Source organism: Macaca mulatta, chromosome 17, assembly GCF_049350105.2.
Source record: "Macaca mulatta isolate MMU2019108-1 chromosome 17, T2T-MMU8v2.0, whole genome shotgun sequence".
NCBI classification, from domain to species: domain Eukaryota; kingdom Metazoa; phylum Chordata; class Mammalia; order Primates; family Cercopithecidae; genus Macaca; species Macaca mulatta.
Window position 1 is genome coordinate 73,979,938 of NC_133422.1, and position 25,589 is coordinate 74,005,526.

The following is a 25,589-nucleotide window of genomic DNA, read 5'->3' on the forward strand; positions in this document are numbered from 1 at the left end:
TGCCTTTAATTTCAAGAATTTGAAGCAAATTTCACTTTCAACATTATTTTGAGACTGGCATCATGCGATAGTGTGTCTTTCCTCTATCAAAGTTCTCACCAGCAAAGGCATTAATACTTTGATTTTCCGAGGGGAGCGATGGCATGTTCTTTGGGTTAGTTAGCAGGCCAGTCCCCTTTGATCTTATAATTCTTTGAGAATGAGCACTTCAGAATCTGTGGAAGCAATCTTGTTCCAAATAGAACAATACTACTTTTCCTAGTCTGCAAAATGGAATTCCCTCAAATAAATTGTTTAATTGGTTTAACAAACCATTTAACAAATCATATTTTTCATTAGAAAATTACTTTGAATTAGTTTTGAATTGGTTTTCAAAAAGTTGATGAGTTTATAACATGATAATCAATGTGTTCATTCACTCAGAGAGGGCTCTAGGTGAATTGCTCAGAATGAAATTGTCCCAGAAGTTTCAGTCTCTTCTAAGAGCATATGAAGTAATGTGTATTTTGGAAATGTGTTCCAGGGACAGTAAAGAGAGGAGAGAAGTGAACTGGATCTTCTGGTCCCAGAACCTCTGCTTAGTGGCTTGCTCAGCACTGCTAATAGGTAAAAACCCAAAGTGAATACATTAATATTTTGCTATCCCAAGACTTTGCATTTTTATCTTTCATTTTTTCTTTTTTCCTTGAAAACAAATCATCATCTCCTCAGTCACCAGTATGGGGTCTTCCTATTCAGTATCAGGCACAAAATACATTTGTAAATAAATAAACTAACATGCTTTTTCACAATTTTCTGAACCAAAATCTGTACAGATTCTTCACTCAAGTTGAAAAAGGATATCTTGCTCCTGTTAATCATCTACACAACCACTTCTAAGTTTAGGACTTGATGATCTTTACACACGATACTTCAGCAATTATTTTTAAGTAAAAGCTTTTTGGGTTTGTTTGTTTGTTTACTTTTCTTTGAGATAGGGTCTCACTCTGTTATCCAGGCAGAAGTACAGTGGCACAGTCAAGGCTCACTGTAGCCTCCACCTCTGAGGCTCAGGTGATCCTCCCACTTAAGCCACTCGAGTAGCTGGTGCTACAAGCACACACCACCATGCCTGCTTAACTTTTTTATTTTTGATAGAGACAGCTTCGTTGTATTTCTCAGGCTATTCTCGAACTCTTGGGCTCAAACAATTCCCTCGACTTGGCCACCCAAAGTGCTGGGATTACGGGTGAGATCCACCATGCCCGACCTGTTTTTTTTCTTTTATATAAACTTTATTTTTTAGAACAGTTATGGGTTTACAGCAAAATTGAGTGGAAAGTACAGAGAGTTCCCATATACCACTGGGCCCCATACATAGACACACAGCCTCCCCCACTATCAACATCCCACACCTGAGTGGGACATTTGTTATAACTGATGAACCTACATTTACACATTATCACCTAAAGCCAATAGTTTATATAAGGGTCCACTCTCAGTAATGGACATTATGTGGATTTGGATAAAAGCATAATGGCATGGATCCACCACTATAGTATCACACAGAGTAGTTTCACTGCCCTAAAAATTCTCCGTGATCTGCCTATTCAACCCTCCCTCGCCCCAACACCCAGCAACCACTGGCCTTTCTACTGTCTCTTTTCCAAAACGTCATATATTTGGAATCATATCGTATATAGCCTTTCCAGATTTGCTTCTTTTGCTTAGTAATAGGCATTTAAGATTCCCCCATATCTTTCATGGCTTGATAGTTCATTTCTTTTTATTGTTGATTAACATTCTCATGTCTGGTGTACTACAGTTTATTTATCCATTCACCTCCTGAAGGACATGTTGTTGCTTCTAAGTTTTGGTATTTATGACTAAATCTTCTATTAACAACATGTACAGGTTTTTGCATAAACATAAGTTTTCCATTTATTTAGGTAAATACTAACAAGCATGATTGCTGGATCGTGTGATACAAGTACATTTAATTTTGTAAGAAACTACCAAACTATCTTCTAAATTGCCATTGCCATTTTGCATTCTCATAGGCAATGAATGAGAGTCCCTGTTGCTCCACATCCTTATCAGCCTTTGGTGTTGTCAGCATTCTGGATTTGGGCCATTTTAACAGGTTTGTAGCAGTATCTCATTGTTGCTTCCATAAGACATAGGATGTTGGGCATCTTTTCATGTGCTTATTTGCCATCTGTAAATCTTCTTTGGTGAGGTGTCTATTCAGGTCTTTTGCCCATTTTTAATCAGGTTTTTTGTTGTCTTATTTTTTAGTTTTAGGAATTGTTTATATAGTTTGGAGAACAGCTCTTTATCAGATATGTCTTTAGCAAATATTTTCGCCTACTCAGTAGATTGTCTTCTCATTCTTTTGTCATTGTCTTTCACAGATCAGAAGTTTTTAATTTTAATGAAGTCGAGCTTATCAGTTATTTCTTTCATGGATCACGTCTTTGTTATTGTACATAAAAAGTCAACACCAAACCCAAGGTCACCTAGGTTTACTCCTATATTATCTTCTAGCAGTTTTATAGTTTTGTGTTTTACAGTTAGAACTGTGATCCTTTGAGTTAATATTTGTGAAGCGTATAAGGTCTGTGTCTAGAGTCACTTTTTTGCATGTGGATGTACAGTTGTTCCAGCACCATTTATTGAAAAGGGTATCTTTTCTACATTATATTACCTTTGCTCCTTTGTCAAAGATCAGTTGACTACATTTATGTGTGTCTATTTCTGGCTTCTCTATCTTGTTCCATTGATCCGTTTTTCTATTCTGTCTCCAAAACCACACTGTCAATTACCGTAGCTTATAGTAAGTCTTGATGTTGAGTAGTGTGATCCTTCAATTTGTTCTTCTTCAATATTGTGCTGGCCATCCTGGGTCTTTTGCTTTTCCATATGAACTTTAGAATCAGTTTTTTTATATCCATAAAATAACTTGCTGTGATGCGATTAGGGTTGGGATTTCATTGAATTATACATCATTAGTTAGCTTTTATTGTATAACAAACCACTCCAAACCTTAGTGGCTTAAAACAACAACCGTTTTATTTCATTCACAATTTTGTGAGTTGGCTGGGCCAATTTCACTGATTTCTCTACTGAGCTAGCTGGTGAATCAATTGGGAATTGGATAATGTAGGATGGTCTCACCCCATGTCTTTCATTTGGCTATGTCAGTGAAGTAAAGGGCTAATTGACTGTACTACATGTCTCTTACCCTCCAGCAGGTTAGCTTGAGCTTCTTTATATAACTGTGCTTACAGTGTTCCAAATACAGCAACAATGCAGGTCCCAATAGATAGGCACTTTCCAAGCCACTCCTTGTGATGTATTTATTAAATGACCCACCAGATAAAATAATCTTACATGCTCAGATGCAAGGAGTAGGGGCAAAAATACTAACTCTTGATGGGAATAGACGCAAAATCATCCTGAAAAAGAAGTGTGCCTACAGGGATGGGAAAAATCTTGACCATACATAGTATATGCTTTATATGTTTTTACAACCATGACAAACAAACTGAAAGAACGTTATAATTGATGACTGCAGTAGACATGTATTAGTGTTTGTCTACACAGTATCCAGCTCCTGTTTCTAGTTTTGGAGAATTCCTCATTGTTACAACTACAAAGTCTCAGTGGGATATCCTTCTCCAGTTTGTGATACAAAAACTTACTCCTCCACACACAGGACTACTAGCGTCTTGGAACATAATGGGAGGTGGGACTTTGAATCTTTAGAAAGTGAGGCAAAACAGGGGACATTGGACTGCATACTATACTCATGGTGAGTTCTCAGGTTTCATTTGTCATCTTAACACAACTGATTAATCCTCATCCTTATAACAAGTTATTCATTTACCTTCTAGAAAATCACTTTCTCATTGTTCCACCTATTTTACTGTCCATGTAAACAACTATCTGCTTGACATCTTCACATGAATGTTGTTTTGATGCATTGGTGCTGCTCTAGCAAAATGCCTAAGACTGGGTAATTTATAAAGAACAGAAAAGTATTCTCTCACAGTCCTGGAGGCTGGGAAGTTCAAGATCAAGGAGCCAGCAAGTTTGACTTCTGGTTCATTGTAGATGGCTTCATCTAGGTATCCTCAAATGGCAGAAGAATGAAAAGCAGAAGAAAACAAACCCACTCCCTCAAGACCTTTCATAAGGACCCTAATCCCATCCCTGAGGGCTCTTCCCTTGTGGCTTAATCACCTCCTAAATGTTCCACCTTTTAATACTATTACATTAGTGATTAAGTTTCAATATATGAATTTCGGAGGACACATTCAGACTATAGCAAAGGTCTAAAAGTTAATATGTCTAAATCCAAACTCCTAATTTCTACCCCTAAACCTGCTTCTCCAGCAGTCTGTTCCATCTCAATAAGTACAGTAAATATAGCTCCAACATTCCAGGTGCTCAGGCCAAAAGACTTGGTACTTGCAGATAGTGATTTGGAAATAAAAGGAAAAAAGAAGAAGCCTTGAAATTATTTTTGCATTCCCTGACTCCTCTCTTTCTTTTACATTTAATTCATCAGCAAATTCTTTCAGAGGTACCTTCAAAATATATCTGGGGACTAATCACATCTCAGCACTCCACAGCTTCTTCCTGATTCAGGCCCCATCACAACTCACTGGGATTACTCAATGGCCTCCATATGCTCCTGACTGAGCCCTTGCTTAACCCCCACCTCATATACATTTCTTATCTCAACACTGTAGCCAAAGCAGTGTTATTAAAATATAAGTGATATCACATTATTCCTCTGCTCAAAACCTTACAATAGCTTCCTATTTCATTCAAAATAAATGCCAAGGTCTTTATAATGGATTTCAAAATTCTACATGACTTAACCCCTCCCCACCTTTTTTGGTCTCTGACCTCATCTGCTCCCCCTCTTTCCCTCCCTAATTCTGTTTCAAACACATTGGCCGCCTTGTGTTTCCCTGAACACATTTGTGCCTTAGGGCCTTTGCATTTGGTTTTTTCTCAATCTGAAATACTCTTCCTCTACATATCCAAATAACTTTCTACTCGTTTTTCTTCAGGTGTCTGATTTTTTAAAATCTCACCCAATCTGTAGGAGCCACCCTAGATATCGTATGTCAAGTCGTAACCCAATGTCTGCAAACCCTGACACACAATTCCTTTACACTGGGGATAAAACATATTTCAGAGCTTTCATTATTATCTGATGTATATTTACTTGTTTATTTATTGTCTGTCTCTCTCCTCAGAATGTAAATTTCAAGAAGGTAGTGACAGCTGTATTTCCAGTACCTAGAACAGAATCTGGCATGTAGTAGGTTCTCAATAAACATTTCAAATGTTTATATGAAAAAACGAATGAGGCTGGGCACAATGGCTCATGCCTATAATCCCATCACTTTGGGAAGCTGTGGTGGTCAGATTACCTGAGGTCAGGAGTTTGAGACCAGCCTGGCCAACATGGTGAAACCCTGCCTCTACTAAAAATACAAAAAATTAGCCAGGCATGGTGGTGCATGCCTGGAATCCCAGCCACTCGGGAGGCTGAGGCAGGAGAATCGCTTGAACCCAGGAGGCAGAGGTTGCAGTAAGCCAGGATCGCACCACTGCACTCCAGCCTGGACTACAGAGCAAGACTCCATCTCACAATAAAAGAATAAATGAATGAATAGCTTTTCTATAGCAGCAGTGGCAGTGGCCTGTGGAAGCAGTTTCATCCTGGACAGATTGTCTGTGCTTCCCAAATACTGCTTCTTGGTACCTCCGAAACTGTCTTGATCTCTGACCATCTTCCACATGTAATCCTCTAACTTCCCTTTGATTCTGTTATCTTCAAAATCTTTCCAATCAGTTCCCTCTCTTTTTCTCCTAAAATCAAGTTGGTTTCATTCCTTGCAACCAAGAACCCTGATGATACACTAACATACTCTACTATCTCCCAAATTTATTGTACAACATCCATCTCTCAGAACCCTCCTCCTCAACTGAGCAAATGTGATCAAATAATTAGCTATGTATGAATTGAAACTAGTTTTATCTTCAATAGAGTATAAGATGAGAAGAAAAAGTTCTTATTTTCCAACTTCGATAAAGGAAACATACTGTTTTTTGCATCTATTCCAAGTCAAAAACAACAACAGAACAGTTTTAAGCCCACCCAAATCTGTCAAACATAGATTTTTTCCAGTGCTCCTGAATGTCAGCAAATCCCTACACTCCATACTTCCTCTAAACTTAGTAAAAGATTACTCTTTGCTTTGTTCAGAGACATTGTGTTTCATAAATACAGTTCCCTTTTGCATAGCAACTAATGATAAATTATAATAAGTTCAGTTTTCTTCCAGATATATTTGAGTGGTGGGCTCTTCCTTTGATAGGAGGTATTAAGGAATAAAATATTGCCAGTGGAATTCAAACTGTTCATAAGCTGTCACCTTCATTAACTTTCTATATTGAATACATTTTATGGAGAAATTATGTAGTTATTGTAGAAGGTAGTCATCATGTTTCCATGACAACCCCAAATGCAGGATATCTAGGATTTTATTTAGAAAGAAAAATGACTACTTACTCTTAGGTTTGGTGAGGTAAAATTGAAAATGATGCTGAAGAAACACCTGTCAAAAGCTATAATATATGCCAGAATAACACATCAACTGAACCCTTTTCTCCACAAAAGCTAACCAAAGGTTTTGACAAAATTTCTATAGTGGACTCCAGGCCATCTTTAAGGAAAATCTCTTAATTGCCATCAACTTTTCAAAATAACTCAAAGAAACTTCCAGCTTTAACCTAAAAGTAAAAAAATGGTAGTTTCCCTCCCACCCTAACAACAACAAAAAAAAGCCATATAATCTAAAAAGCTATGTTTTTTCTTAATTCTATCAGACACCAGAAGTTGCAGGGTAATCAGTTAGTCTGAAATCTAAGGAAAGGTAAGTAAGTACCACGTAAGTAAGTGTCTCCAGGGAGACATGGTGCAATAGTCCTGCCTCATTTGTAGCAGCCCACAGGAGAAAGGTGAAGCTACCATACAAGTGGAAGACAAAAAAGGAAAATAATGGGGCAGAAAAAGTATTTGAAGAGATAATAGCTAAGAATTTTCCAAAATTAATAAAACACATCAAACCACTGATCCCATAATTTCTCAGAAACAAGAATAATTTTAAAAAACAATCTATATATGTTACAAAACCCCTATATATGTCATAATAAACTACTGAAAACCAAAGATAAGAGAAAATCTTAAAAGCTGTCAGAGAGAGAAGCCATGTTATATACTGTAGGTTCTCAATAAAGATTTCAAACATTTATATGAAAAAATGAATGAGGCTCGGCACAAAAGCAAGACTTACAGGATATTTCTCATCAGAAATTATGCAAGCTGGAAGACAATGGAGTGCTATCTTTAAAATGCTAAAAGGACATAATTCAAACAGTACCTTATTTCTTCCAAAACCTCTGCCAGAGCTTTTCAGTCATTATTTATAAGATACAACTTTTCCAACAACATCATTTCTGGAAATGGTCTGCATTTGCATTCGTTGAATTAAAGAATCTGTAGATTGGAATTTTTCAAGTTTTAAGATAATTTATATGAAGAATATCTTATGACCCTTGGGCAAATTTAAGACAATGCAGACTACTTAGAGCATGGTTTGAAACTTCAGGGCAGCCAGCAGAACTAGCTGGGTTTCTCATCGCTCCAGAATCATAGGAGTCAGTTCTACTAATTTCCATGAAGTTATAGATGCATTGATCTCAGTGATTAACAGTCCAGACTTTGAGTCAGAAAGATCTGGGTTCAAACTCTGGCTCTTCCACTTAATAACTCCACAAGTTGGGACAGAGCCTCTGACTCTCTGTAAAAGAGGATTATCAAAACCTACTTGAAGTGGTTGTATGAATTGAATGAGATACACATAAAGTGCCTAACAGTAATAAGCTCTCACAAAATGGTAGTTCTTATACTTAGTGTGCTGTTAAGATTTGTGTCAATAATTAATATTTAGACTCAAGTCTGTACAACAAAAATGAATGAAAATGTATTTCAGATGAGGATTTTTCAGTAGCTACTTTTGTTAGTTTTTCTTGCAGACATTAGCCTTTGGAGGAAATTGTGGTACAAAGCAAGTGATTTTTATTCCACTGTGAAATAAGGAGCCTGCAAGAAATCTTATAAAGTCTCATGATTGAAAGTGACCTGGTGGGTATTACCACAGGAATTAATTGCTAATGTGTCATTTGTCACTGATATCTAAAATGATATTCAGTCATTGCAAAGTGTTTTGAGTCCCTTCCATAAAAGATACATACAGACCACAAGTGTTATGGTTTAATAAAACAATACCAAAGGTAATGATAAATTTCATCAGAAAAGTCAATATGTGTAATTTGTATATGTAATTCTATTGTTAAGATTTTTTGTTGGCATGTATAAGCAATATTGATATAAGTAACCTCTAATTTTATACCACAATACATAGTTGTCTTTTTAAATTTAGTGCATTATAGGAATCTAGAGTATTGATAAAATAAAAATCATTTAAAATCTATTGTATTTATTTCATAAGTTGTAAAACATAATTATGATTCTGTATATAAGTATTTTATCCCTAATTGTAGTTTCATAATTTTCAGAAATCAAGTTTTCTCAGCATCCAGTAAATAGTTTATAAATAACAGCCATATTATTTTGAATTTTTTCTGCTTTATAAATGTCATTGAGCAAGCATTCAATAATATTGAGCATCCGTTCAGTGCAGGTCCTTGTTCTCAGTGCCAAATAAAACTAGTAGCACATTATTCGAGTGACTTATATATGGGCTACTTTTTGAACTACACTAAGATAATTAAAACCAGATGTTACATTAAATAACCTCATTTAGTGGAGAGTTTTTAAAAAATCATTTCAAGGCCAAAGAAGATTTTTTTTTTTGCTCCTATTTACTTCTTTAATAAAGCAGATACTCTCCTTTATGAGCAAAATGGTGATTTGCAGCAAATGATAACTCAAATGATTAAATAATAAAGGAGATGGGATGTATTGTGCATTATCTTACACTCAAGTACTTAAGATGATTTGCTACAGGTTTTGTTTTGCAGATTCCCAGGGCTTGAGAATAATATGCACAGTCATTTCATTGCAATACTACCTTTCTGACTATTGGCATAAAGGGTTTCTATACTACAAAAGAATATGAAATTTCTGTTACTGAAAATATAAAGTCCCTTTTTTGATAGAAAAAAATGCATGTATACTTCATTAGATCACCATCTATCTGCTTTTCTCGAAGACATTAGTCACAAATCATTGAATTTATTTATCATTTGGTCTAAACTTCTTATTTTACAGATAAAGTAGTTGAACTGAAGAGAAACTGTGACTTCACCACAGTCTCAAAGACATTTACTGAGACTTGTAGAATCAGAGTTTTCAGGGCTGGGGCCTCAGAACCTGCATTTTCTGGCAAGCCCAAAAAGCTGCTTTCAAGCAGAGATGAAAACTATGGGTCTGGCAAGAAATACCAGACCATACGAGTTTTGTATTCAGGCAGACCTGAATTCCACATCCCTTTGTCCCTTAGTACTTTGTAACTTTGAGCAAGTTATTTACCTCTCAAAATCTTCACATCTCAATTTCTTCATATAGGAAAACAAGGATAATACCTGCCTGATGGGCTTAACATACATATGTATGTTAAGTAAGTTGTGCAGTGCACGGGATGTATCCAGGGCTTATAAAGGACAGCTTTTATGACTGCTCAGCTTCTCTACAACTTGTCTGATGCTCTTCATTGCTTCCACCCGTCTTAATCTTGCAAGTGTCTCTTCCTGTGGGCTCTCGGAGGACCTTGGTGGTTATCCTGCTGCCTCCCTAACTTCTCAGACTCTCCCACGGGTTCTTCTTCCTCTCCCTCCCATTAAATGTGGGCTTCCTCTAGGTCTCAGTCCTCCATTCTCTTCTCTGGCTATTTTGTAGAAGGTCTTTTCCTTTCCTATTTTGTTAGCCAACGCCTACTTTCAAAGACCCTTAAATTTATATATTTAGCTCTAGCATATCTTGAGTTCCAGAATTGCATTTCTTTTTCTATTATTATTTCAATAGCTTTTAGGCTATAAGTGGTTTTTGGCTACATGGATGAATTGTACAGTGGTGAAGTCAGGGATTGTAGTGTACCTGTCACCTGAGGAGTGTACATCGTACCCAACAGGTAGATTTTTATCTCTCATTCCCCCACCACCCTCCTCCCTTTTCTCCAATGTTCTTTATACTGGGGGTCTCCAACCCCTAGGTTATGGAGGTACCAGTCCGTGGCCTGTCAGGAACCAGACTGCACAGCAGAAGATGAGTGGCAGGCAAGCGAGCATTACCACCTGAGCTCCACCTCCTGTCAGATCGGCGGGGGCATTAGATTCTCATAAGACCAGAAACCCTATTGTGAACTATGCATGTGAGGGATCTAGGTTGCACTCCCCTTATGAGAACCTAATGCCTGATGACCTGTCGCTATCTCCCATCACCCCCAGATGGGAACCGTCTAGTTGCAGGAAAACGTGGTCAGAGATCTCGCTGATTCTACATTATGGTGAGTTGCATAATTATTTCATTATATATTACACTACAATAATAATAGAAATAAAGTGCATAATAAACGTAATGCTGTTGAATCACCCCCAAACCATCCCTCCCACCCCAATCTGTGGAAAAATTGTCTTCCACAAAACCAGTCCAAAAAGGTAGGAAAGCACTGCTTTATACTACTCTGTATGCCATTACATATCCATAACTTAGTTCCCACTTATAAGGTAGAACATACGGTCTTTGTTTTTTCCATTCCTGAGTTACTTTGCTTAGAAGGGCCTCCAGCTCCATCCAAGTTGCTACAAAAGACATTATTTCATTCTTTTTAATGGCTGAGTAATATTCCATGGTATATATATATATATATATATATAGAGAGAGAGAGAGAGAGAGAGCGCTCACATTTGCTTTATCCACTCATTGGTTGATCAGCACTTAGTTTGGTTCCATATCTTTGCAATTATAAATTGTGCTGTGATAAACATACGCATACAGGTGTCTTTTTGATATAATGACTTCTTTTCCTTTGAGTGGACACCCAATAGTGGGATTGCTAGATCAGATGGTAGATCTACTTTTAGTTCTTTGAGAAATCTCCACACTGTTTTCCATAGAGGTTGTGCTAATTTAATTCCCACTAGCAGTGTGTAAGCATTCCCTTTCAACATATCCACACCAACCTCTATTATTTTTCAGCTTTTAAATAATGACCAGAAGAATAGCATTTCAAGCTGTCATTAAGTATTTCCCCTTTTTGGAGTCCTGCACATGCATCAAACTCATCCTACCTTGAACTGAACTTGCTGATACACACACACACACCCCCCTCAGTTCTGCGCCTCATACTGTTTTTTATCATAACCCCACTTTATTTAAAATTTTGATATTTTGCTCATAATGGGTTTTTGCATTTGATTTTTTAACATATTTATCAAAATATTATTTGTCTTGATTACTAGTTTTTTGAAGTCCCTTAAGTTATGTGCACAAGGCTAGTGCTGCACATGCCTCATCCTAGTTCTGCCCTGGGCATTACCATCTAAATGTCACTTGATAAAAATTGTTATTAGCTGTGGGTTCTGCCCTTGATTGTTTCTAGGAACTGATTTTGGCTGTGGTTCTGATTGTATAATATCTCTCCTCTGAGCAGTCTCTGAGCTCACTTCTCCACCTTTAATACCAATTTCATAAGATCCAATAACCTTTCAATAAATGTCTGTTCTACTTAAGTCTGTCAGAGTCTTTTTCTATAGCTTGCATTTAAGAAGAGTGAATAAATGGAAGAAAGGAGTAATAGTACTTGAAAGGATACTACTAAGAAGTTGCAAAAATCTTACTCTGGCATCTAGGAACAAGACATTTTGTATTTGTATTTTGTATTTTTCAGATTTCTATAGTTTGATCTTCTTCATAACATTCTCACATAAAAGTACTCAAATTTCAGACACAGTAACAGTACAAGTACTTGTTGGCCAAGAACCCCATGATACAAACTTCAATATGGGCCAGCAGGAATTGTTTAATGTGCCATCATAGTATCACAGCATAGCATGTACAGGCACCTGCTTCATAATGGAGAAACCTGGGTTGGTTCCAATTTCTGAGCTTCAGCAGAACATTACCAGCTGTATTACCTTGAGCAAGTTAGTTATCTTCCTAGACCTTCATTTTCTCATAAGATTATCGTGAGGGTTAAATTTAAAAGTTTAAATTAGTTAACATTTGTCAGGCACACTACATGCTCAATTAATGTTTGTGGAGGTAGTGGAGGTAATGATCAATTTCATCTCCTTGTTGTATAGAACTCCTAATCTCAAGAAATTGGACTGTTCTATGTAATAAAAATAAGTTTACATTTGTGTTCAATAGAAAACAGGTCTACAACCTTTTCTGGAAAACAGACATCTTACTGGTCATTCTCTCAAGGCCTCCAGCTCAGGGAACCCTCTTTTCCAAATCCACAATTCCATTTACATTGTATTCTGTAGAAATGTTGCTCCTTGGAGTTGTACAATATATAGCCTGTGTATAACAGATCTGCTTCTGCTTTTGATTTATGCAGATGACTTCTTTACTCTTTTAGTATTACCTTCATTTTAAACAATAATTACTACTGTATCAGAATACCAAATATCAATTCAACCTTTTGTTGTCTGTGTTTTCTTTTTAAAATAGGCATCAAATAAGTGTTCTTAATTTTAGAATGTTGATAGAATATTTATTAGTAGTGTTGATTTTTTTCCTTCTGATTGAATAGGACTTGCAATCTTAGCAGTATGCCTCTTTACCCAGAGTGAATATTAAACATATGGGGAAGTAGTTAAGTACCTATAATTTTGTTACTCTCACAATGTATATATCAGGCTTATCACCAACACAGGAAAACCTCAATGAAAATGCTTTATTGAAAATACAGAATGGAAATGCATCTGAAGTTAAAAACAAGACAAAAAAAGAATACTGTGCTTTTCCCTTAGAAACATTTGTTTGTTAAAAAGAAAATTGTGTTCAATTTTTGGGAATATATACTGGAAATAAGTTTCTTCAGTTCTCAGATAATTTCTTGCCAAATGATATGTCTTCACATTAAATAAGTGCATATGAAACACTGGCATTAATTTGTGATGTAATAATCAAGATATGTAGTTATTTAGCAGGTTACTTTTTATTCTTGTAAGCAAAGAATTGAATATGCAATATAAGCTCACAGTAAACAAACTTTAACATAACCTAACTGAATAACCCTCATTATTTCACCATCATTATTATTTTTGTAGATCTCTATCAAAACTGCAGCTTGATGAGTCAAAGATGATAGCTGAGAAAATAAGTGTTCCAAGCTGTATTTGTGCCTGATTGGGTGGGGAAAGGGAGGGGAGGAAGAAGGAATGAGGAAAACAACCAGATACAAAACTCTTAAAAATCATTACACTTGTTGATATGAGCAAAAGTACAAAAAGAAACACACAACTAGAGTCAACTTACACTTAAGAATCAAAACCAGAATCTCAGAGAAGAACTTTGTATCCTGCCTATATTTGTTTTTGTTTTTGTTTTGTTTTGCCTTTGGCTTGTCTTTTCTACTTTGCAAGGCTTTTATCACCACCTAGGGGCAAGCTAAACACATAAGGGGATCCTTTTTCACTACTAAGTCATTCCTAAATTATGCATTTTCTGAGTCAAAAAGACGTTTATGATTTCAAATGACTGTTTTGCTTTTCCCCCCAAAATAAAAGTCAATCTTTTATTATGTATTTCTTTTTCATCTCAAATATGATTTTAAAATATAAACTGATTTTTGTATTACATGAATATCATCTTTTAGTTTTATCTTTCTGTCTCTTCTTATATGTCATCTTGTCAAAAACTTTTACATTTATTTTAAGCAAATTTCAGCTTTGTAGAATAAGCCCACTTCTATAAATGTTCAGGACTAATCCTTTAAATTAATTACTTTGCAAGGCATTTACAAAGTATGTAATACAGTAACTTTGGATTATCTATATAGTTCAATGATGAATCATACTAAAGAAACTCTTCTGTTAAAATTATTTAAAAGTAACTTAATTTCAAATGGTAACAAGAAAAATACATTGTTTTTTGACAAAATATTAAAATTTCTCAGTTTCAAGTATCTTCATGTGAAAAATGGTTTTGCCTCATGGTACTTATAATAAACAAGTTCATATGAATTGAAAATAGAAATGAAAGAGATGTGTAATTTATGATGGTGTTAATGCAATTTCAAATCATTTGTCAACTAAACTATCATAAAATACAAATTGTACCCAGAAAACAAACCTATAATTTTCCATACTTTAGAAAAACTACAGCATCTTTGGTAGTTAATTAGGAAATTGCAATTTGGCAAGGTGCTAAGGTAGTTTCATATGAGTAAATGTTATTCTTCAGATGTCAATTTTCAGATAAACAGAGTTTCAAAAACCCAAACTAAGCAACCTTTTCTCTAGGTCTTTTATTGGCTAAAGTGTAAATAGGTTTTCACATACTTACAGAAATTGCATTTTAAAGATTTTTGATGGTATTGTGCTCAATATGTATTAATATTTTATCAATAGATAAGCAAGAGGCTAAACAAAGCATTGTGAATACACCCATCATATTGCAACCAAGCCATTTGTTTTCAATCCTTCCATCTTAATAAATGCATTTTGAAAATGTACAAAAATTCTAAAAATTTTTATTTTTGTTGGATTCCTAATAATTTCTTATTTTTCAACAGTAAACACTGTTCAACGAAATTTTTTAAACCATTAGTTAATAGGCCGCACGTGGCGGCTCACGCCTGTGGTCCCAACACTTTGAGAGGCCAAGGCCAAGATCAGCTGAGGTCGGGAGTGTGAGACCAGGCTGGGCAACATGGTGAAACCCCATCTCTACTAAAATACAAAATTAGCCGTGTGTGGTGGTGCATGCATGTGATCCCAGATACTCAGGAGGCTGAGGCAGGAGAATCGTTTGAACCTGGGAGGCGGAGGCTGTGGTGAGCCCAGATTGTGCCATTGCACTCCAGCCTGGACAACAAAAGTGAAACTCCGTCTCAAAACAAACAAACAAACCCATTAGCTAATCAACAGAGTTCCCACAAGCATGATTTTTTTCTCTCCCCAATAAATACAAAAACAAACCTCAGCACTCAAAAAAAGAAGAAACATGTTAAAATCCAAAGACAAAGACAGACTTAACTTCTGGCATGTCTAGCCACGTGCCACACCGCCTTGTTAATATAGGCTGCATCTCAACATGGACATGCATAATGAGGATCTTCCAGATGCCAATTCCCTACAAGATTGGTCTTATATAGAGCTCCAGTCCACAGAATTCTCCAGATCAGCTCTTAAAGCTAACATTTTACATTTCAAGGATATTTTTGAAGAGTACTTCCTCAAGCCCCCACTGCAGACACTGAAAAGGCCAGACCTACTATCCTCAGAATTGCCTCTAAAAGTGAGACATCCTCCTTGGAAAAGAAATTTCAGTAACTAAGGGTAGTGGGCTTGCTAGGAAACAAGCAGATACTCAAAAAAAGGGGAGGCCCTATTTTACTTTGCTTTTTAGAGAAAACTAGAAAAAGATGAGAATAAAACAAGATGGTCTACCATTAGACTAAGTGAAGTAAGTTAGGCACAGAAAGATAAATATTACATGACCTCAGTTATATGTGGAATCTAAGAGTCAAACTCACAGAAGCAGAAAGTAGCATGGTGATTACCAGTGCTAGAGGCCTGGAGGAGATGCTGATCAAAGGACACAAAATTTCACTTAGGAGATAAAGTTCAAGAGATCTATTGTACAACATTGTGACTATAATTATTAACGATGCAGTGCATACCTGAACATTGCTGAGAGAGTATATTTTAAGTTTTCTTACCACAGATAAATATCTTACCACAGAGCAATACATATGCTGGTTAGCTTGATTTAGTCATTCCACAATGTATACATATTTCGAAACACCATGTTGTACACCATAAATATACAAGGTGTATCTGTCAATGAAAAATAAATCGGTGTTTTAAAGAAGAACTTCAACAGGAAAACAAAAATGAAGTGGACTACAAGGAGATTGTTGTTAGACTTTATTATTATAACCAAGCTCCGTGCTGAAGGCTCTTTCTAAGTGCTTCACACACAATTTTCTTATACCTATTTGTATATTCAGGACTTAGAAACTCTATTTGTTACCAGTCCATGGCAATAGAATTTGAAAGTATGCATTTAAGAACCTGTATACCAATTTGTAAATTTTTATAGATACATAATAATTTTACATATTTATGGGGTATATGTCATATTTTGACACATGCAGACAATGTGTAATGATCAAATTGAGATATTTAGGATATCCATCATTTCAAACATTTATTATTTCATTGTGTTGGGAATATTTCAAATCTCTTCTAGCTCTTTTAAAATGTACAATACATTATTGTTAGGTACAGTCACCCTACTGTGCTGTTGAATAGTAGAACTTATTCCTTCTGTCTAATTGTGTTTGTACCCATTAACCAACCTCTCTTCATCCTCCCAACCTCCACACCATTTCCAGCCTCTGTTGACCATCATTCTACTCTCTACCTTCATGAGATGAACTCTTTTAGCTTCCATATATGAATGAGAATATGCAATATTTGTCTTTCTGCACCTGGCTTCTTTCACTAAACCCAGTGACCTCCAGTTCTATCCATGTTTCTGTAAATGACAGGTTTTCAGTCTTTTTATGGTTGAACAGTATTCTATTGTGTGTATATACCACATTTTCTTTCTTTCTTTTTTTTTTTTTTTTCCTTTTTTGAGACGGAGTCTCGCTCTGTCACCCAGGTTGAAGTGCGGTGGTACAATCTTAGCTCACTGCAACCTCCGCCTGGTTCAAGTAATTCTCCTGCCTCAGCCTCCTGAGTAGCTGGGACTACAGGTGGGTGCCACCATGCCCAGCTAATTTTTGTATTTTTAGTAGACATGGGGGTTTCACCATGTTGGTCAGGCTGGTCTCAAACTCCTGACCTCAGGTGATCCACCCACCTCGGCCTCCCAAAGTCCTGGGATTACAGGCATGAGCCACCACACCCAGCCCCCACATTTTCTTTATCCATTTATTTGTTAATGGGCATTTAGGTTGATTCCATATATTGGCTATTGTGAATATTGTTGCAATAAACATGGGGGTGCAGGCATCTCTTTGATATGCTGATTTCCTTTCCTTTGGATATGCTGATTTCCTTCCCAGTAGTGGGAAATCTCCATACTGTTTTCTATAGTGGTTGTACTAATTTACATTCTCACTAACAATGTTTAAGAATTCTGCAAATGAGATATTACTTTCTCCACAAATGACATATTATCTCACCCCATTAAAATGACTATTATCAAAAAGACAAAAAGTTTAAAATGCTGGCAAGAACTTTTATAGTAATTTGAAAGTGTAATATTGTATCTGTTGGATCTAATAATTGGAATTCTAGGTTTATAGCTGTCTTTTTAAATTTAATTTTTCTATTAATTTATTTTTACTGTATTTTACAAAAATACTAATCATGACAGCTGAAAGAATTATTTTTAACTGGTTCTTTACTACAATAGTATGGAAAGCTCTGGTTTATGTACATTTTCTCATTTAATTTTCACACGAAACCTACAAGGTAAATACCACTACTACCCACATCTTTCAGTGAGGAAACCAAGCTTGGAAAGATGAACTAATTTAGTAACTGTCGGAGTCTGGATTCAAACCCAGGTTCCTGTCTTTTGAGTTCATTCAGCACCTGATATCATTTCTCCATTTTGGATAATGTTGCCATGCCGGGCACCAGATTCCAGTATTTTCACCCAGTGGCATATTTTATCTTTGAATGTCATCAAAGAAATTATGAAAGTTATAGCCCAAAGAGCATTTTTTACATAAAAATTATGAATTAATTACTTGTGAATTTTTCTACACTTTTCTTATACCTATTTGTATATTCAGGCCTTAGAAACTCCTAAAGAGTTTGGCAGATGTACCACCCACAATGTTAAGTAACATTTTCCTCTTATTTCCATTAAATTTAAAGCATATTGCCCCTGATTACACTATTCTGAAAATATTTTGTTCATGTTTTAGCTATGAAGGCTGGACTCTTTTTTTTTTTTTTACTTCTCATTTTGGAATAAATATAGACTCATAAGAAGTTGCCAGGTTAGTACAAAGAGGTCTACTGTTCCCATCACTGTTTTCCTGGATAGTAACATCTTATGTAACTATAGTACATTGTCAAATCCAGAAAATTACATTGACACATTACAATCAACAGACCTTATGGGGATTTCACTAATTTTTGCATGCACTCATTTTTTGTCTATTGAGCTTTATTCCTTTTTGCACTATTTAATTAGAGTGTTCTCTAATTTTACAATCAACATATGCAATATATTCTGCTAATCTGTTTCCTTTTGGGGCAGCTCTCAGAATCAACATCTTAAGGATCTAGATCATCGTTAAATTTATGCTTATGTTAGCAGTTCTTAGTCACATAAAGAATCCCACACTGGGTGCATGGCTACAAGCACATTTATATCACTGGTCTTATGTTTCTGGTCTCATTGATTCCTTCGAACTTCAATGAAAGGAAGCCCTACTGATTACAGTGGCTTCATGGTCCAGCCAGACCCCAGCCTGACTATTACAGCTCTCTAGTATGCTTTGACAATTCCACAAACTTTTATTGAGATCCAGTTTTTATGGTATTTGCTGAGATGCAGAAATGAATAATTCACCATCCCTGCTTTCAAGTAGCTCACAGTAGAAAAGACGAGAAAGAAATGAGCCTTTGATTTCTGTAAAGGTGGTGAGCCAGCACTGGCTACAGGATTTTTCCCTGAAAAATACCTTGGAGAAATTATAAAGAAAGAAATAAGCAAGGATGTGGGAAACTAAGATGGAAATTGCAAGAAACCTCTGAGGGAAGGAAGGCTATCATGAACTGTTGTCAGGTTTACTTATAGTATGGATGGAGGGAGGAGGATGGACAATGACAGAAGACCGGGTGGATGGAATGGGGAAAGTCTTCAGATTTGCTCTTCCTTCCCCCATGTGCATTGGGGAAATGATGGCTTACCCTATTGCCACTGATAGGTAGAAATCCACAGGTGAGAGCCCAGCCCTCTTAAGGTAATTTAGTAACATTAGGGTAGCACCAAAGCTCTAAGAAGATGAGGAGTGAAGAGAGCAGATGCTGGGAAGTCAGCCACCCTCAGCAATACTGCATGTATTCCCAGGCAAGAGGGGCCCTTGCTCTTTATTCTTACCAGAGTCCATGCATCCCCTCTGGATCACATTCCAGGTAGTAATATGGTCTTGATCTCATTGATAGGAGCTGTGCAGGCCTCTTCCTCAGTCCCATCTTTCCAAGGGTAGACCAGGTCCTCATCATTAGTGTGTACAACCCTAGTCCATGGGGTGACTCTTGGTGGAGAATGTGGTCAGAGTTTGGGCGTGCAAAGTTGCAGTGTCTATGGACATGAATGAGACTCCTTTATGCTAGAGTAAGAAGATGCCCTGGGGGTCAGTTTGCTCCACTGCCACACTGTGGCATGAAACTAAAAGGAGACTAAGAATTCTAAATTTAACCTAGTCTTCCAGGATATTATGACAGTGCATTTGTCAATGTAGAGGTATAGAATATATTTTACTGAACAGTTTTTTTTTTTACTTTATTTATAACTTTTCAATATTTAGACAAATAATATGTGGGCCTTCATTTTACTCCTGCCCTAGGCCCTACAAATGTTAGGAGTGTGCCTTGTCTGGGGGCATTCATTTCCTCACCACTGTTCTGTTGAATCCTCAGCTGTAATGTGTTACAGTCTAAGGAGCTTGTCTTTTTTCCAGGCTGCTTTGCTCAGTGCTTAAGGAAATATTTCTGACCACTGAGTTGTTTGGTGGAGTAGCAGCAGAGGATGGTCAGCACCAGGATTTCTGTGGTATCTAGGGCTCTCCATCCTGTTCTGCCCTCCATCTCCTCTCTTTGAGCTCACCTGTGGATTCACAAACAGAGGCCTGGGAATGAGCTCCTTCTCTAATGCATATTGCCAGACAAGGCAGCTGATACATCCAAGGGAATATGATGTCTATAGGCCAAATTGACTATTCCCTGAAGAATGCAACCAATATAGAATGCAGAAAAAACTGAGAAAAAACTGAGAAACACATACTACATAAAATTAAATTACTAAAACTTGTCAAGGATTTAAAATGAGTGTATTTTCTTAAAGGGATAAAAGGGGTAATACACAGCTGAAACAAAAACAGAAAGGAACTTAGTGAAAATATTAGCTATACAAAATATAATAAAATTAATTGGCTTAATAGACACAATAAATAACGGAATAGATATAGCCAAGGAAAATTGATGAGTTGAATAAATTACTTGAGAAACTCTTACAGAATAGGAAGGAATAAAAAGATAGAATGAGAAGTAGAGAGCAAGAAAAAAAGAAAACTAAAGTACATCAAGGATAGAGATAGAAGTGCTAATGGAATAGCAATAGTCTAAGCATGAAAGAAAACAATTAATAGAAAAAGAAAACAATTACATTTCCCAGTAGTAGTGACAGAAAGACCTGAGATTAAAAGTGCTCATTTAATGCTAACAGGTACAGATGAGGAAGATCCATACCTAGACACATTATGTCTAATGTATCTGATTAAAAAAAAGATCAAATGCAACAATTCCAAAGAAATAGCCGACCACCTATAAAGGAAAAATGATTTGAGTGACCGATTTCTCAACAGCAACACTGGATACAAAAAGGATGGAGCAATATTTTTAAAATATTGAAGAAAAAACTTTGCACCTAAGATATTATATGCAGTCAACTGCCATTCAAATGTTAGAACCATATTTTCAAGCAGAGGAATCCTCACTTAGATGCATTTTGAAAACACTCTTGCAAAGTATACTCAAATGAGCAGATACAACCAGAAGGATATTGCAAGAGATAAGGGAAGTTAAAAAAAAATAAAGCTTATTAATCTATTAACCAAAGAAAAACAAAAAAATCTGTAATAACCCATAACTAAAGTTCTAGATAATACCAAGATGATAAGAGTGGGAGAAGGAGGCCAGGCACGGTGGCTTATGCCTGTAATCTCAGCACTTTGGGAGCAGAGGTGGGCAGATCACGAGGTCAGGAGATCAAGATCATCTTGGCCAACATGGTGAAACCCCATTTCTGCTAAAAAAAAAAAAATACAAAAAAAATTAGACAGGTGTGGTGGTGCGTGCCTGCAATCCCAGCTATTCGGGAGGCTAAGTCAGGGGAATCACTAGAACTCGGGAGAAGGAGGTTGCAGTGAGCTGAGATCGCACCACTGCACTCCAGCATGGCGACAGAGCAAGATTCCATCTCAAAAAAAAAAAGAAAAGAAAAGAATGGGAGAAGAAAATCTTGCTAAAGAACTTGTATTTTTATAGCGATATTTATGTTTAAGAACATAATAGAATAAATTAACATAAATACTAGTCTTAGGAATATATGCAAGCACCATAAGAAAATGCATTAATTTTAAACCAACAAAATAAAGTTTCATCTAACAGAAATGAAGAAGAGTTTTAAAAAAGTATAATTAGTAACAACAAAAAAAGTATAATGTCAAAAAACACTCATTATGCGACAGCATTTAAAATAATTAATTATCATTATTAAAAAGAGAAATTCTTGGCCTAGATTTTTAAATAAAGAAGGTTCACCAATATTTTATCTATAAAGACATATTGATTAACAAAATGATACAGAAAGGTTGAAAATAAAAGGTTGTGAAAAGATGTACTAGACAAATATTGACTAAAATAAAGCTCATATAGCAATCATCATATCTCACAAAGTAGTAGTTAAAACATAAAATATTAATAAGAACAGAGAGACAATATTTACTGATAAGAAGCAATAGAGTCTCTACATGTGTAAAGCAGGAATAACAGAACTGCAGAACACTCTGGGGTCTACCTGAGAGAGGAGGGAGAGGAGCAGAAAAGGTAACTATTGGGTTCCAGGCTTAATATCTGGGTAATGAAACAACTTGTACAACAAACCCCCATGACACACGTTTACCTATATAACAAACCTTCACAGGTACCCCAAACAGAAAATAAAAGTTAAATAATGATTATTTTTAAAAAGAACTGCAGAGCAAAATACATAAATCAACGATTGTAATGAGAAAAATCAACATATCTCTGAGACACATAGATCAAGCAGATCAAAAAGCCATAATACAAATCTAAAAAATACAATTATTAGCTCAAACTATATATAACATATAGAATTGTTAATCTAACAAACAAAAAAGATATATTGCTTTTGAGCACACAAAAATATTTATAAATATTGGCTATGTACTGACCATAAGGAAACTTTAAAAAATTCTTAGAAATTGAATACTGTATAAACTATGTTCTCTGATCATAATGTAATAAAATTAGAAATAACAGATATATAGCTAAAACATATTGTATATTTAGAAATTAAAATGCTATAATTAAAAATAAAATAAGAGAAATTACTAAATACTTACACGTTGATGACAATATAAATGTTCCCTGTTGAAATTTTGTAGGCATAATATTTACAGTAATATGCAAATATAAATACATTTATTGGACAAGGTAAAGACAGAAAACAACCAACTCAGTGTTCACAAGATGTTGGCAAAAAAGCAATATTGCAAACCTGAAGAGATAAGGAGAAACATCATCAAATTTGCATATATGGTGGGCGTGGTGGCTCACGCCTGTAATCACAGCAGTTTGGGAGGCCAAGGCGGGTGGATCACTTGAGGTCAGGAGTTCCAGACCAGCCTGGCCAACATGGTGAGACTCCGTCTCTACTAAAAATACAAAAAAATTAGCCAGGCGTGGCAGCAGGTGCCTGTAATCCCAGCTACTCAGGAGGCTGAGGCAGGAGAATTGCTTGAACCTGAGAGGCAGAGGTTGCAGTGAGCGAAGATCATGCCACTGTACTCCAGCCTGGGAGACAAAAGAGAAACTGTTAAAAAAAAAAAAAAAAGTATATATACATTACCTTATAGGATAGAGACAGAAAGAGCTTAACAAAAACCAAAATGTGGTTCTTTGGAAAATTTAAGAAAATAAATTTATTTTGAGTGAGAAAGATAAATTCAAAATGGAATAACGTAAATAAGTACTAAAACAATACATTAAAATGCTAAAGGGATATTATTAACAACTGTAAGCAAATTTTTAAACCTAGGTCAAAATATGAATTATCTAAAAAATATGAACTATCTAAAAAAGTAGAATAGAAACTTGACCAGAACAATAAACATAAAGAAATATAAATAGTAATATAAGACTTCCTTTGTAAAAAACAAGAAGAAGGAGAAGAAGAAAAAATAAAAATAAAAAAACCTCAAATACAGGTTTATAGACAAGTTTTACCAAATTTTCAAGAAATCTATTAAGACGTACCTAAATTGCTCCAGAAACTAGAGAGACCATGAGAGGCCCCCCATTTCATTTTATAAGGCTATAAATATGATCTCAAAACCAAGCAAGAGCACTTGAAGAAAATCACAAGCCTATTTAACTTGTTATCACAGATATGAATATCAAAAATAAAATATTAGCTATCTGTATCAATAGTGTATCAAAATAATGCATAGAAACCTAAGGTCTCCAGAATGACAGTCACGGGTTTGGTGGCCAGAGAGGTTGTGGTGGATGTGCTGCTGTATTTTGATCAAGGTTCTGAAGCCCCTGGTGTACAGTGCTTGTGGAAGAGGACACTCACAGACACTGAACTACTAAGAACTACCTGAGCTACCTGACAGCCTTGGATTATTCTGCTTTTGAAGACATAATGAAAAATGGATTTGAAAGATTGGCCCCTCGACAGCCAATTGAATTGCTTCATATGAAATGATCTGAGCTTCTAGCCCCTTCCTCCGGCCAGAAAAATGACATTACTGCATGGCAAGAATGTGTAAACAATTCTATGGCCCAGCTAGAGCATCACGTATTTCGAATTGAGAATCTGGAACGAATGTCACAGTGTGGATGTAATGCCTGGAAGGTATATAATGAAAATCTAGTTCACGTGATCGAACACACACAGGAAGAAGGCTTCAGAAGTTAAGGAAACATATTCAAGATTTAAACTCGCAGCCAAAGAACATGAAACTCACAGCTGGAGCTAAATCAAGAGAAATCGAATCAAATTGGATAACCCTGATCAGTAAGAATTACAAGATTGAACAGACTATTGGACAATTGTTCAACTAGAAAATGAAAACCATCAAATTAAGTAGCAATACGGAGAGGCAAACAAAGAAAACATCCAGCAAGACTTCTGAAAAGACAATTTTGTGGGTGGAAGAAAAGTTTGGCTTTCACCAAAGCCATCTGAACTTTCTCTAAACTGTGAAGGACAACAGCATCTTCCAGAAACCATTAATGTTTAAATGTTTAGAATGTGTGGACTGTTGTAGTAATTTGATTTGTAATTCTGTTCTATCTTAGCAAAATAAAAATGTCTAGGCTGGTGGTATTTTTATAACCATTAACAAAAAATTCTAGACATTCAAAATAAGTATAACTTTAGCATAATATTATGTCACTGAATTAATTTTGAGCTGTGTAGACCATATTTTGTATCCAAGAATCTTTATTTAATCCTTTCAACACGTATAGGAAGTTGGAAACTTTTAGTTTATGTCTTTGTCTAATAAAGAGATACTTCTAAACAGACACACAAAATTCTACATATATTAAGTTTGTAAGGCTCTTACCAAATAAGAATAAAAAGGAATTCATTAATTCAGTCAAAGTTATAACACAAAAGCCTAGAGCAGCTTGGCAGCAATTAGTAGAAAAACACATCTATTTTAGGATAGGAAGGCAGAAGGAATGTCATATTAAAATAAAAAAGAAATAGGATTAAGAGGAAGAGAAAAATATCTATTTATTTACAAACAATGTGATTATCTACATAGAGCAACCAACAGTCACCATACATTTTGAGAATTTACTAGAGTGTTCAACAAGACAGGTGAAACAAGAAAAGACAGACGTGCAAACCAATAGTTATAACAAAAGAGTGATGTGACAACAGAGGCTTGTACAATGGAGAGGAAGCACAGAAGTGGGAACTTCACCTGGGAGTGCAACAAAAGACTTCTTGGAAGTAGTTAACAAGTTAAATTTCGAAAGATTGTGGCACTGTAGGCAGATGTGGCTGCTTGCCCAAAGACTAAGAGATACGAAACAGTATTTCGGAAAGTTTGGAACTGGGAAAGTAGGAAAGGGTGGGCCAGCATATGACACTGGAGATGTGGGATAGAGTCTCATCCTGAAGACATCTGTGTGCTATGCTAAGATGCTTGGATTTTAAAATGAGTGGAAAGATACTGGAGGGTGTTAGTTGGTGCTAAGATATGGTCCAGTTTGGGGTATTGGAAAGATTACTTTGTTAGCAGTATGGAAAA

At 35.9% G+C, this 25,589-nt stretch overlaps 1 pseudogene; it reads left to right on the forward strand.

The window, feature by feature from the left end:
- Window positions 1-23,786: 23,786 nt before the first annotated feature.
- Window positions 23,787-24,458, forward strand: LOC100428318 (pre-mRNA-splicing factor SPF27 pseudogene; annotated as a pseudogene).
- Window positions 24,459-25,589: the final 1,131 nt, after the last annotated feature.